At 36.7% G+C, this 14952-nt stretch overlaps 1 protein-coding gene and 2 pseudogenes across 49 annotated transcripts in view; all 3 read left to right on the top strand.

Moving 5' to 3' along the window:
• ABI2 (abl interactor 2) overlaps positions 1–14952 on the top strand; it is a 122006-nt gene that overhangs the window by 4159 nt on the left and 102895 nt on the right. The window lies entirely within an intron of this gene.
• On the top strand, positions 7681–8928 carry LOC140625445 (small ribosomal subunit protein uS13-like; annotated as a pseudogene).
• On the top strand, positions 8642–8981 carry LOC140625446 (actin-related protein 2/3 complex subunit 3 pseudogene; annotated as a pseudogene).

Raw genomic sequence — 14952 nt, 5'->3', positions numbered from 1 at the left:
AAGGACAGGGAGACAAGCAGACTCCCTGGTTAGTGAGGAGTCCCACTCAGGGCTGGATCCCAGGACCATGAGATCATGACATGAGCTGAAAATGAGAGTTGGACGTTTGACTGACTGAGCCACCTGGTGACCTTACATTTTTCCTTTTGTTAGATAAAATAGTTATTGCTTTTTGTGAGTGATAATTCACATTAGATATATAATAAATCCCATTGTCCATCACTTGGAGTATGAGCAAAATCATCCAGTAACATGGATTTGCTCAGAACAGAAATTAAAAATGTGTCTTAGGGGAAGCCTGGCTGCCTCAGTCTGTAAAGCATGCAGCTCTTGATCTCAAGGTCATGAGTTAAAGCCTCATGTTGGGCATAGAGCTTACTTAAAAAAAATAAGAAAATAAAAAATACTTAATAAAAAATATTTTCAAAACATGTACCTTAAGTCTTATCTGATTTTTTTTTTTTATTTTGGATAATAGGAAAGATGTCATTAGTGGCTTCCCTTTTTCATCTTTATCAATAAGGATACTCCCAGAATTCATTAAAAATTGTGTGAAAAGTTTATAAGAGCTAATAGAAGCATGGCTTGTTACCAGATTCATTAAAAAGTAATAAACAATATAAAGATTTAAAATTGTTATTTAATAAAAACTATTAGAATACATACTCACTGTTGAAAAATTATTAGGAAAAATTAAGGAAGAAACTTAAAATTGTCCAGTCATTTTGCATATGTGTCTGGTATTTACATTTTTAAATCTTTGCTATACACAACTATATATCAAAAATGGGCTCATGTTATTACCTCTGTACCTTTCTTTAAAAATAAATTTTATTATTTTCATTGTAAAGATTTTATTTTTAAGTACTCTCTCCGGACAGTGTGGGGCTTGAAGTTATGATCTGGATATCAAGAGGTTTATCTTTATGTATTTGAGTTCTTCTCACAAATAGAAGAATCTTAAAGTCACCTAGTGTAGAGGAGAAAGTCATTTGAGAGTAGATAACTTCAGGACCAATATTTATATCATTCCCTATAACTTTTGTCTTTTACTTCCACAGAGAGGAATGAACCACATAAGTGGACACCAGACTGAGTTTCCCTAGATTGAAGTGACTTAATTCAGCAGGATTTGATTAAGGTTTATCATCCTCAGAGAAACTAGTCCTAACAGATATTTGGTAATTGAATTTTTAGTAATAACCCAATCATTATCAAGAGCTTTGATAACATTGTGAACACAGACTAAATTATATTTGAACCCTAACTCTTTTTTTTCCCTAACTCTTTTTTATAATTAAAGTTAAAATAATAAAATAATAAAATAATAAAATAATAATTAATATATAATTAAAATAATTTTTTAGAATTTTGTCATCTGTGTACTTTCTACCCCATGGTACTTAATTGGCTTCTTAATTCCGTTTATTGATCCAAGGACTGAGATTGCATTTCATTTTGCCCTACCTTGAAGAACTTCTTGGTATGAAATTACCCTTTACTCAAACAATTCATAAACTCTCCTTTACTTTGACTTCTTACTGTGGTATGATTAATGTTTGAATATGTGATAGGCTTACTTTACTCAGGGTCATCTTTTTTCTCCCAGAGAATAGTTAATAACCAGATTGATCTACTTTTGTGTAGAATATACCATGGAGATATTTTTGAGCATGGGATCCTTCTGGTGTTACTTTCCTTTTAAAATGGAAGGAATTTTTATTATTATTATTATTATTATTTATTAATTTATTTATTTACTTAAGATTTTATTTATTCATGAGAGACAGAGAGAGAGGCAGAGACACAGGCAGAGGGAGAAACAGGCTCCATGCAGGGAGCCTGATGTGGGACTCGATCCCGGGACTCCAGGATCACGCCCTGGGCCAAAGGCAGGCGCCAAACCGCTGAGCCACCCAGGGATCCCCTGGAAGGAATTTTAATAGCATGCAATGGCAGTGTGTCTAAATGTAATCTCAGTGAATGAATGGAAATATCCTGAAAATTAGACTATTTGTGGACTTTGACAGCTTATGATTGAATTTTTATGGGATTTCTTAATAGATTGGTCTCATGAAGTAGCAAGTGGGACAGTACCTACTTTGAATTTTTTCATTTACTTTGTGTTCTTCATATATAAATCTTCTAGAGGATAGAGTCATGTCTTTAAAAAAATTGGCATTTTGTCCAAAAATCAATTGAAATGTGTGTGGGTTGGTTTTGGGTTCTGTTTTGTTCCTTTGATCTTTGTGTATACACTTTGTTCATATCAGGCTATAGCTTTATACTAAGTCTTGATGTCAAGTAGTGTGAATCTGCTACTTTTTTTTTTTTTAAGATTTTATTTATTTATTCAAGAGAGAAACACAGAGAGAGAGAGAGAGAGAGAGAAGCAGAGACACAGGCTGAGGGAGGAGTAGGCTCCTTGCAGGGAGCCCGACGTGGGACTCAATCCTGGGTCTCCAGGATCATGCCCCGGCTGAAGGCTGCGCTAAACCGCTGAGCCACCGGGGTGCCCTGCTACTTTGTTCTTTGTCAGAATTGTTTTGTCTTTTCTAGGTCCCCTGCTTTTTATTTTATATTTTATTTTTAAAATTCATGAAAAAGACTAATTTATATATTTATTCATGAGAGATACAGAGAGAGGCAGAGACACAGGCAAAGGGAGAAGCAGGCTTCCTGCCGGATTCTGGGATCATGCCCTCAGCCAAAGGAAGACTCTCAACCACTGAGCCACACAGGCACCCCACTCACCCACCCCCTGCTTTTTAAATAAATGTTTTAGAATCAGCTTTTTAATTTCTGCAGCCCTACTGGGATTTTGAATGGAATTGGAATGAATCTGTAGATCATTTGGGGACAAATTGATACTTTGACAATATTGAGTCTTCCATTCTATGGATTTGGTATTTTTTCTGTTTATTTAGGTCATCTTTGATTTCTCTTGTCATTATAGGCCTTAGAATACAAATTTTGCACATATATTGTTACATTTATCCCTAATTCTTTCATGATTTTTGGTGCTATAGTAGATAGTACTGTTTTTAAAATTTTCAGTTTCCATTCATTACTAGTGTTACAGAAATAAGATTGATTTTTGTATATTGATCTTTTTATCCTATGACTTTGCTAAATTTATATTTTAAATGTAATAGCTTTTGTTGAAGATTTTTTGTGTGTGTGTGTGTTTTTATGTAGACAGTCATGTTATCAGCAAATAAAGGTGGCTTCAATTATTCCTTTCTAATTTTTTTCCTTTTATTTCCCTTTTTTGCCTTATATCACTGTTCAGGACTTCCAATATGATGTTGAATAAGAATGGGAATGGTGAGAACCTATGTTCTTCACTTTTTTTCAGTTTTAGAGGGAAAACAGCTAATCTTTCACTGTTAAATATGAAAATAGCTTTAGGTTTTTTGTGGATGCCCTATGTTAGATTGGGGAAGTTCTCTTTTATTCTTAGTTTGCTGAGAAAGTTTTTTTTTTTTTTTTTTTTCTAAAAAACCATGAATGGATGTTATATTTTATCACATGCCTTTTCCATACCTACTAAGATGTTCATTTTACTTTTAGTCTGTTGATAAGGTGAATTGTTTGGTTACAAAATGTATTTTAGAAAATTGTACTTATAGAAAGTTTGATCAGTGAAGTAATATGCATTTTGAATTCTAGACCATTTTTCTTTTACAAGAAATGGACATATATAAATGTCTAGAAATTTGCTACAATAAACAAGCTTGGCTAAACAGGAGTACATTGTAATTGGACTGCTATTTACTCTGCTATATGCTATATTTTTTGTGTGCAGAAGGACTGTTTATAAAAGCTTACAGCATTGTTTAAACTCATTTGTTTTCATGTTGAGATCACTAAAATAGTTATCTAAAAACTGAGAATATGATATGGGTTAAATAGCGGTTTTGAAATTAAATACTATTATGGAGATCCCTGGGTGGCGCAGCGGTTTGGCGCCTGCCTTTGGCCCAGGGCGCGATCCTGGAGACCCGGGATCGAATCCCACATCGGGCTCCCGGTGCATGGAGTCTGCTTCTCCCTCTGCCTGTGTCTCTGCCTCTCTCTCTCTCTCTCTGTGACTATCATAAATTCTCTCTGTGACTATCATATATAAATAAAAAAAATAAATAAAAAAAATACAATCCACTTAAAAAAAATAAATAAATACTATTATGTATTGAAGATAATTTTAATTTTAGTGGCCATGTGACTGGGAGTTTATTTAACCTCTCCAACTCAGTTTTCTTATCTAAAAGATAGTATAATTACAGCAGCTACTTTATAGAGTAGTTTTGAAGATTAAGTGAGTTAATATAGCTAATACAATACATGTTTAATCAAATCTAAGATTATCAGTTTTTAAGATACACCATTATTTTATGTGCCACTAAATTAATGAACACTGCTTCGTAAACACTTAAAATACTGCCACTTGACTGACGCAGTTCATTTCGATTTCGATTATGTTAAAATATGAAAAAATATCCTACAATGAAATATGCTGTTTGCTTTTATGATAATCATTATTAATGATGAAGATTTAAATATTTTGTCATCTTTTTACCCTGCTCTTTTGTAGTATGTCTTTGGTTACTTTTTTAATTTAAAGGATTTTGATAGGATGAAATATGATTATATTTGAGGTTCAAAGATGCTAGGCGGTGCTAGGATTTTTTGCATGCTAGTTTCCCATGTCCTGTTTATTTTTATTTGTTTTTGTTTTTTAAACTATTTTATTTATTCATGAGAGAGAGAGGCAGAGATATAGACAGAGGGAGAAGCAGGCTCCATACAGAGAGCCCAGTGTGGGACTTGATCCCGGAACTCCAGGATCACACCCTGAGCCGAAGGCAGATGTTCAGCCGCTGAGCCACCCAGGCGTCCCTGTTTTTATTGTTTTTAATTTAAAAAAAAAATTTTTTTTGTTGCAGTTTTTAGAAAGTAATCTTTGCATTCACCATGGGGCTCAAATTCACAATCTGAGATCAAGAGTCATGTACTCCACTGATTGAGCCAGCATGGTACCCCCACATGTCCTGTTTAACTACGAATATATGATGGCAGTATTTTTCTAGTTAAACAAAATTTCACAGCTTTTTGCAACTAAAATGTATTCCATAATGTTGTGGTTCACATTCATAAATAGTTGTAATTTAATAGTGATATACTAACTAGGGATTCCCTGGGTTCAAAAGCTTTATCCAAAAACTGAATAATTGCTTTAGAGTGATATTCTTTTTTTTTTTTTTAAGATTTTTATTTATTCATTCATGAGAGACACAGAGATAGGGAGAGGGAGAAGTAGGCTCCCTATGGGGAGCCTGATGCAGGACTCGATCCGAGGACACCACCTGAGCCAAAGGCAGATGCTTAACCACTGAGCTACCTAGGAGTCCCTAGAGTGATATTTCTTAACTTTTTATGCCTCATGCCCTCTTTTGATAAATACAAAAATCAACCTACCTTCCTTCTTTTATATCCATTTTATGATTATATACTGACTTAGAGCATAACCATTGTAACTTTCAGCTTCTCCAGCATTTTGCCAAGATGGAGGGATTTAGGTGAGTTGGGCCTTCTAGAGTTTATATCAGGGTGACAAATTTGGCAAAGTCCAGAGGTTCATGGAGGAGTCTTCAGATGATATATCACCAGATATTGTATTATCATTTAGTTTATGACCACTGTAGCTCCTATTTTGAACTTATGTGTATAAGGCCATTTGTTTAAAATGTGAAGACATTTATTTAACTTGACACAGTATCTTTTGAGTATACAACCTTATAGTCCTATGGTATTACTTTCAAACTTTGAAGGAGATTTTATTATAATACAAAAAATCTGATACTGCAGACAATTCTTAATTTCTAAACATTCAAACTGTTATATTAATTTTCTGTTGCTGTTATAACAAATTACCACAAATTTCAGCAGTTTAAAACAACACAAATTTATTGTTTTATAATTCTGGAGGTCAGAAGTCTACAATGGACCACAGAATTATGTTCTTTCTGGAGGCTCTAGGGGAGAATCAATTCCCTTGCCTTTTCCAGATTCGAAAGGCTGTCCACATTCCTTAACTCATGAACCTCTTTCAGATTCCAAGCCACCAATGGCATCACTCCAACCTCAGCTTCTGTTTTCACATCTTTTTCTCTCCCTGCTTCCATCATCACATTCCCCTTTGCTCCCCTTGCTGGGTTGTCACGTTGCCTTCTGACTCTGATCCTCTGCTCCTTTATAAAGACCCACTTTGCGCCCACTCTGATAATCTTTCCATCTTATGTAAGGTAACATATTCACAGGTGCCAGGAGATTAGGATGTGCTCATCTTGGGAGAGGGAGCATTATTCAGTCACAATATCTGAACATAACTTTTCCTTCCTGTATCAATAAATGGCAAGTCTAACCCCCTTGATACCTGAGCCCCAAACCTTGGTACTATCCTTGACCCTTCTCTTTTGCATTGGATAACAGATAACTTTATCTTCATGTGTCTAGATCTGACTACCACCACCTCTACTGCTACCAGCCTGGTCCAAGCCACCATTATCCCTCAGTTATAGCAATAGTTAGAGTGATCTTTTAAAAATCTTAGATTATGTTCATTTCAAAACACTCAGAGACTTCCTTTCTCACTCAGCATAAGAACTCTCTAGTTCTTGTAGGCCTTAGTAGTGCTGACAAGCATCAATGATCTAGCTTTCTAGTCTTGACTCCTAATTTAATTCTTCTCCTTTGCTTATTCTATTCCTGCCACTTGGCCTCTTTTTCTTGAACATAATAGGCAAACTTCTGTCTCAAGACTTTTTTAGAGAGAATGTGTGTGTGCACATGCAAATGGCGGCGAAGGCCTGTAGGAGGGAGCAGTGTGAGAATATCCTAAGCAGGCTCCACTACCATCATGGGGCCCATTGCAGGGCTAGATATCAAGATCCCAAGATGGTGACCTGAGCAGAGATCCGTCAGTCAGTTAACTGACTGAGCCACCCAGTCTCCCTCCTTTTTTTTTTTTTTTAAGTAAGCTCTGACCACTTTTATTAAAGGAAAAATTTTGTGAGAATTATTTTTCACTAGTCTGTTCTGGCGTGCTTCTAATGATATCAGAATCACCTGGGTCCAGTGACAGCCCGTGTACATACTCTATAGTATTTACCACATGCTTGCCCAATTTAATATTATTACCATGTTTGGCAAACATGGTGTAGTATTCTATTTCACATTTCCTCAAGGCTGGGCAGTTGTTGACAAGGATGACCAGTTTTACTTTGTCATGTCTGATCATTTTCAGAGTCAGCCTCTACTCCAGCAGGCACTTTCCACTTTTTTTTTTTTTTAAGATTTTTTATTTATTTATTCATGAGAGACACGGGGGGGGGGGCGGGTGTGTGGGGAGATAGACACACACACACACACACACAGAGAGACAGAGACACAGGCAGAGGGAGAAGCAGGCCCAATGCAGGGATCCCAATGTGGGACTTGATCCCGGGTCTCCAGGATCACACCCTGGGCTGAAGGCAGCATTAAACCGCTGAGCCACCAGGCTGCCCAGCACTTTCCACTTTTCATGATGAGTTGGAGCTTAGAGTTGATCAATTCCAGCAACATTTTCATCTTTTTTGGGGTCACCATCTTCCTGTCTAAGGTGCAGGATGGCCCCAACCAAGAGCAGCTGCAAGGTAGCTGGATGTGAGAAAGGTCCCTCAAGACTTTTTTACTTTGCATTTACCACACCCTTTACCAGGAGTGCTCATTCTCCAGATAGTTATATTACTGGATCTTTCACCTTTTTTATGCTTTTGACCAAATGTCAACTTATATTTTTTTGACTTAAAAGAAACCAAAACAACTTTTACTTCTTGTCTAGCTTGAAACCTGGGCACTGTGAAGATGCCAGCTTACCACTCTTGTCTTATGGACCTTGACACCAGACTCTTTGGAGTCATGGCACTGTTGCCTATCAGAAGTCAGTTCAAAGGACCCACTCGTAGAGAGACAAAAGATACAGATACTGTAGTTGAAGCCATATTTTACTTCAAGGCCAATGTCTTCTTCAAAAACTATGAGATCCCCTCTTCCACAGGATGCCCGTATCCCGCTGCTGGGGGTGCTACCATGTCTGTGGTGATCCCTAAGAAGTTCCAGTACATTCTGCGAGTACTCAACACCAATATCGATGGACGGTGGAAAATAGCCTTTGCCATCACAGCGATTAAGGGTGTGGGGCGAATATATGCTTATGTGGTGTTGAGGAAAGCAGACATTGATCTCACCAAGAGAGCTGGAGAGCTCACTGAGGATGAGGTGAAATGTGTGGTCACCATTATGCAGAATCCACGCCAGTATAAGATCCCAGACTGGGTTTTGAGTAGATAAGAGGGTGTGAAGGATGGCAAGTACAGCCAGGTCCTGGCCAATGGTCTGGACAACGAACTTCGTGAAGATCTGGAGAGACAAGAAGATTTGGGCCAACAGGGGGCTGCACCACTAACTGGAGACTTCATGTCTGAGGCCAGCACACCAAGACCACAGGGTGCCTTGGTCACACCATTGGTGTGTTCAAGAAAAAATAAACCTGTAGGTCTTGTCTATTAATAAATAGTTTATACATCTAAAAAAAAAAAAGAGAACAAAACAAAAATCAAAATAAAACAAAAAAAACTATGAGATTCCAAAAAGCCAAGGTGCAAAAGAAATTTATACCCTGGGAATCACTAATTTTCCATTCCTGGAGAGCCTGGTTTTCCACTTAATGCAATTTATGTTAAACCTGCAAACAAAGAGGAAAATAAGGTGATAAGAACCTACTTAAAAGCAGCTCTCTTGTTCTCTCTTAAAAGAGACAAGAGACTGAGACTTTGTGAGAAAGTTTTTGGTCCTCAGAATGATAAACTAGCAAGTGGTGGACTTGCTTCGTGAAGAGACGGTTCATGAACAACAGCCTTTCAGGACCTGGACAGTGAAAGGAGCTTGGGCAGATAGTTTCCACAGCCGTGGGCAGCATTTTACACCAAGATATACACAATTCTTTGCCTTTATCTGATAGTTTTATACAGAAGAGAGAAGAGAGCATGTTGAAGAGCTCTTTATCCAGAATTTGGGTGGGGGAGGGAAGAATGGGTTGTTGAAGGGTGATTTGAAATTTTCTGGAATATTAAGCTAGTAGTACTTAATAAGTAATAATAAATTTGTAACAATCCAAAAAAACCAAAAACTTTTAAAAATTATTTTTTAATCTCAGTTTAATTAGATAATGTTATATTAGTTTCACATGGAAAATGTAGTGATTCAACGATTCTATACATTACTCACTGCTTATCGCAATAAGTGTATTCTTAATCGTTTTCATCTGTTTCACCCATCCTCCTACCTACCTCCCCTTTGGTAACCATTTGTTCTATTTTTTTAAAGATTCATTTATTTATTCATGATAGACATAGAGGCAGAGACACAGGCAGAGGGAGAAGCAAGCTCCCCACAAGGAGCCCGATGTGGGACTCAATCTCAGGACCCTGGGGTGTCCCTGTTCTCTATATTTAAGAGAGTTTTTTTGCTTGTTTCTTTTCTTCCTTCATTTTGTTTTGTTTCTTAAATTCATATTTAAGGATGTGAATTTCACATATGAGTGAAATCATATATTTGTCTCTCTCTGACTTATTTCACTTAGTGATATACTATCTAGCTCCATCAATGTTGTTGGAAAGAGCAAGATTTCATTCTTTTTTATGGGTAATAGTCAACAGTAACAACATTTTTCTTTCTTTAAGTGAGCTTTGTGCCCAATATGCCTCTCGAACTCACAACCCTGAGATTGAGTCACATGCTCTACTGACTGAGCCAGTCAGGCACTTCATACCACATCTTCTTTATCCACTCATCTATCAATGGACATTTGTGTTGCTTCCATAATTTGGTGGTTGTAAATAATGCTGCAATACATATAGGGGTGCATATATCTTTTTGCATTAGTGTGTTAATATTCTTTGGTTAAATATGCAGTAGTGGAATTACTGAATCCTATGGTAATTCTATTCTTAGTTTTTTGAGGAATCTCCATACTGTTTTCCACAGTGTCTAAACCAGTTTGCAGTCCCACCAACAGTGTACAAGAGTTCCCTTTTCTCCACATCCTTGCCAACACTGTTGTTTCTTGTATTAATTGATTTTAGCTATTCTGATTAGGTATGAGGTGATATCTCAGTATGGTTTTGATTTACATTTCAAAATTTACATTTGATGATTAGTGATGTTGAGCATCTCTTCGTGTATCTGTTGGCCATCTTTTTTGGAGAAATGTCTGTTCACATCAACTGCCCATTTTTCACTTGGATTATTTGTTGTTTTTTTTTTTTTTTTTTGGTGTTGATTTGTATAAGTTCCTTGTCTAGTTTGGATATTAACCCTTTATTGAATATATCATTTGCAAATATCTTTTCCCATTCAGTAGGACATCTTTTAGCTTAGTAATTGTATGGGATTGTTTTCTTAATTTCTATTTCTGCTTCATTCTTGGTATATAAATATGTAACAGATTTCTGTATTTTGATGTTATAATCTGCAACTGAACTGATTTCATTTATTAGTTATAGCAATTTTTTGGTAGAGTTCTTAGGGTTTTCTACATATAGTATCAGATAACAGGATACAAACAGTGAAAGTCATCTGCAAATAGTGAGGGATCTTTTTTCACTAGTTTGGATGCCTTTTATTTCTTTTTTTGTTGTCTGATTGCTGAGGCTAAGACTTCCAGTACTATGTTGAATAAAAATGGTGAGAGTGGACATCCTTACCTTGTTTTTGAAAAGCTGTTAGTGTTTCACAGTTGAGGATGATGTTAGCTTTGGATTTTTCATTTAAGGACTTTATTATGTTGAGATATGTTCCCTCCAGACCTACTTTGTTGAGTGTTTTTTTTTTTTTGGTGTGTGTGTGTGTTGAGTGTTTTTATCATGAATTGATATTGTACTTTGTCAGATGCTTTTTCTGTGTCTGTTGAAATAATCATATAGTTTCTATCTTTTCTCTTGAAGTGATGTATTTTGTTGATTTTTCGCAAATATTGAACCACCCTTACATCCCAGGAATTAATCCCGCTTGATTGTGGTGAATGATTTTTTAAGCGTGTTGTTGGATTTGGTTTGCTAATATATTGTTGAGGATTTTTGTATCTATGTTTATCAGAGATATTAGTCTGTAAATTCTCTCTTTTTTTTTTTTTTTGTGATGTCAATATGGCTTTGGTATCAGGATAATGCTGATTTCGTAGAATGAATTTGGAAGCTTTCATCGCTTTTCTGGTTTTTTGGAGTGGTTTGAGAAGAGGCATTAATTCTTCTTTAATTAAAAATTTTTTAAAAAGATTTATTTACTTATTTTTATTTTTTTATTTTTTTAATTTTTATTTATTTATGATAGTCACACAGAGAGAGAGAGAGGCAGAGACACAGGCAGAGGGAGAAGCAGGCTCCATGCACCGGGAGGCCAACGTGGGATTCGATCCAGGGTCTCCCTGGTCACACCCTGGGCCAAAGACAGGCACCAAACCGCTGCGCCACCCAGGGATCCCTAAAAGATTTATTTATTAGAGAGTACGTGTGTGTATGTTCACAGGCAGGAGAGCAGCAGAGGGAGGGGGAGAAGATGTGGGGCTTGATCTTAGGACCCTGGGATCATAACCTGAGTCAAAGGCAGCTGCTTAACTGAGCTACCCAGGCACCCATAAAAACATTTTTTTTAAGTAGGCTCCATGCCCCAAGTGGGGATCAACCTCACAACCCTGAGATCAAGAATTGTATGCTCCACTGACTGAACTAGCCAGGTGCCCTGGTATTCCTATTTAAATGTCGGTGGAATTCACCTTTGGAGACATCTGGTCCAAATGTCACCTTCCTTGATGACCCTTCTTGGTCTATGTAAAGTTGTAACATACTTCTGCCCTTTGTTTGCTCCCTTTTTTACTTGTACTTTTCTTTCTATGCTTTCTTTTCTTTTCTTTTTTTAAAGATTTTATTTATTTATTCATGATAGACATAGACAGAGAGAGAGAGAGAGAGGCAGACACACAGAGGGAGAAGCAGGCTCCATGCAGGGAGCCTGACACGGGACTCGATCCCGGGACTCCAGGATCGCGCCCTGGGCTAAAGGCAGGCGCTAAACCACTGAGCCACTCAGGGATCCCTGCTTTATTTTTCTTAATATTACTTACCATTTTACCTATAATGTGTCTTATTTATTTGCCTCTGTCTCCCCTGGCTGGTGAGCTATGAGGGCAGGAAGTATTTCCCACCTCCCACTAGACAGGGAGGGCCTGGAGAGAGAGAATCTTAAGCAGTCTACACCCCAGTGTGAAGTTCAGTGGGAGTCTCAGTCTTACAACCCTGAGATCATGACCTGAACCAAAATCAAAAGTCAGATGTTTAGCCTACTGAGCCACCCAGGCATCCCCAAAAGGAGTCTTTTTCATTGTCAGTATCTGGAACAGTGCCTGGGACAAAACAGGCATTCAATAAATATTTGTAAAAAGAATAAGGCTTTTTTTCTTATAAGCTGTAGAAAATATCCGTGGCAGTAATGAAATAAATGAGTTTTCCAAAATGGAAGAGTTTGTACTTGTGTGTACAGGTAAATGAAGCTGGTGAATACTTTTCATTTATCCAGGATATTTAATATAGATGTGACCAACAGAATTGTAAGTGGTATTTCACATGTGGCTAATGCTTTGGAGTTAATTCTGCAGTTCACTTCCTTGCACTTTGTGCATGGCTTATTCTATAGTGGATGCTCATTAAATGTCTTAATAGATCTCTAACTTCTTGTATAGTGAGTAAGGGAGATATTTCCATTTTCATTTATTTACTTTTTAAAAAGATTTATTTTAGAGAGAAAGATCATGAGTAGGAGAGGTGGTGGAGTGGGAAGAAACCCAAGCTGACTGTGTGCTGAAATTGGAGCCCAATGCAGGGGTGGATCCCACAACCCTGAGATCACAACTTGAGCTGAAACCGAGAGTCAGGTGCTCAACTGACTGCCACCAAGGTGCCCCAAGATACTCCTGTTTTTGAAAATCAGTTAAGTAAACTCAAACTTAGTTGTGATTGCTAAACTAAAATTTTGCAAAGATAGGAATTGTGTTCAGTTTTTTTTTTGCCTGTGTGCCCTGTCCTTTGTTGAATAAAATGATTGAAATTATATTTTCTACCATTAAATTTTTTTACATATATATTTTTTTCTTCATTCAAGAAATAGTATTCATGCTAGAAATCATTGTTAACTCATGGAGTTGTCTAATTCTACCATTTTGATTGCTATGAGGAGCCTCTGTTTACTGAATTCTGAATTAGTGGGGTTTGGACTAAATATAACGTGGCAGTACTTTCCTTTTGTTGTTCTTGCTGACTGCTATTTGGCTTTATCCATTTATCTATTGAAGACTTTGAATAGAGGCAAGGAGATGCATTGTTAGGGACTTCCAGAACCTACAAAACAAGATTGAATAAGGGAAGTAACAAAGGATGCCAGGCCTTTTCAATATGTAGTACAAGTCTTCTGCCAGGAGATCGCATTTGAATAATGATCCCTTCTCTTCTCCCTTAAAACCTTTTATTCTAGAAGAACAGACCGGGTTCAGAAAAAGAATTTGAGTAACTTAGTTTAATATATAGTACTATTTTTGAGAGAAGAAGAAATTAAAATTTATTGATGTTAAGTTTATAGTTTCTAGGTTTTTGTTCTCTGCACATTTGCTTATATGAAACACATACAATTACAAATTTTATTCATGTGCAAATAGCAAAACCTCCATATAACATAAACTTAATGTTAGCAGTTTGGTTTGCAGTGTAGATGTGTTATATACATGTAATGACAAGGCATTGTATCCCAACTTTTTCTTGAAGTGAATAAAGACTGGGTCTCATGTATTATTAACATGACTTTTAGAAAAAGATTAGAGTTTGATTAATTCAAATTGTTTTAATACTATTTGATTTTTTTTTTAAATTTTTATTTATTTATGATAGTCACACAGAGAGAGAGAGAGAGAGACACAGGCAGAGGGAGAAGCAGGCTCCATGCACCGGGAGCCCGACGTGGGATTTGATCCAGGGTCTCCCGGATCGCGCCCTGGGCCAAAGGCAGGCGCCAAACCACTGCGCCACCCAGGGATCCCTACTATTTGATGTTATACAGACTCTCTTGATACAAAATATGTAAATTAGGTCAAGTCATTTTGGCTACTAATGATCCCGGTCTCCTCTCTTTCTAAATATAACAGTTGTCATCAGTTTGTTAAAAACCCTATTTGATTTTTTTTTGGGTTTTGTTTTATTTTAAACAACATTGACATAACACAAAACATACCATTTTAACCATTTTAAAGTGTAAAATTCTGTGTTTTTAAATATATTTACAGAATTGTGCGACCAATACCAAATCTAATTTCAGAACTTTTGCATTATCCCAGAGAAAACTTCTACTCATTAGTCACTCCACATTTCCCTGTCCCTGCACAGCCTGACAAAAATAAATCTACTTTCTGTCTCTATTTGCCTATTTTGGGCATTTAATATAAATGGAAACATAATATGTGTCCTTTTCTGTGTGTCTTATTTCACTTAATATAATAATATTTTCTGCATTAATCCATGTTGTAACATGTTTCAGCACAGGCATGCCCTAGAGACATTGGAGTTTGGTTCCAGAGCGCTGCAAGACTGCAAAAAGTACAATAAAGCAAGTCAAATGAATTTTTTGGTTTCTCAGTACATATGAAATTATTTTTACACTGTAGTCTGTTGAGTGTGTAGTAGCATTACATCTAAAAAATATTGTACTTTTTGTTTAAAAATGCTTTATTGCTAGGGTGCCTGCCTGGCTCAGTTGGTAGAGCATGGGACTTTGAATCCTGAGGTTGTGAGTTTGGACCCCACATTAGGC

Source organism: Canis lupus, chromosome 36, assembly GCF_048164855.1.
Source record: "Canis lupus baileyi chromosome 36, mCanLup2.hap1, whole genome shotgun sequence".
Lineage (NCBI taxonomy): Eukaryota > Metazoa > Chordata > Mammalia > Carnivora > Canidae > Canis > Canis lupus.
Note: the sequence above shows the minus strand (reverse complement) of the source record. Positions and strands in the feature narration are given on the sequence as shown.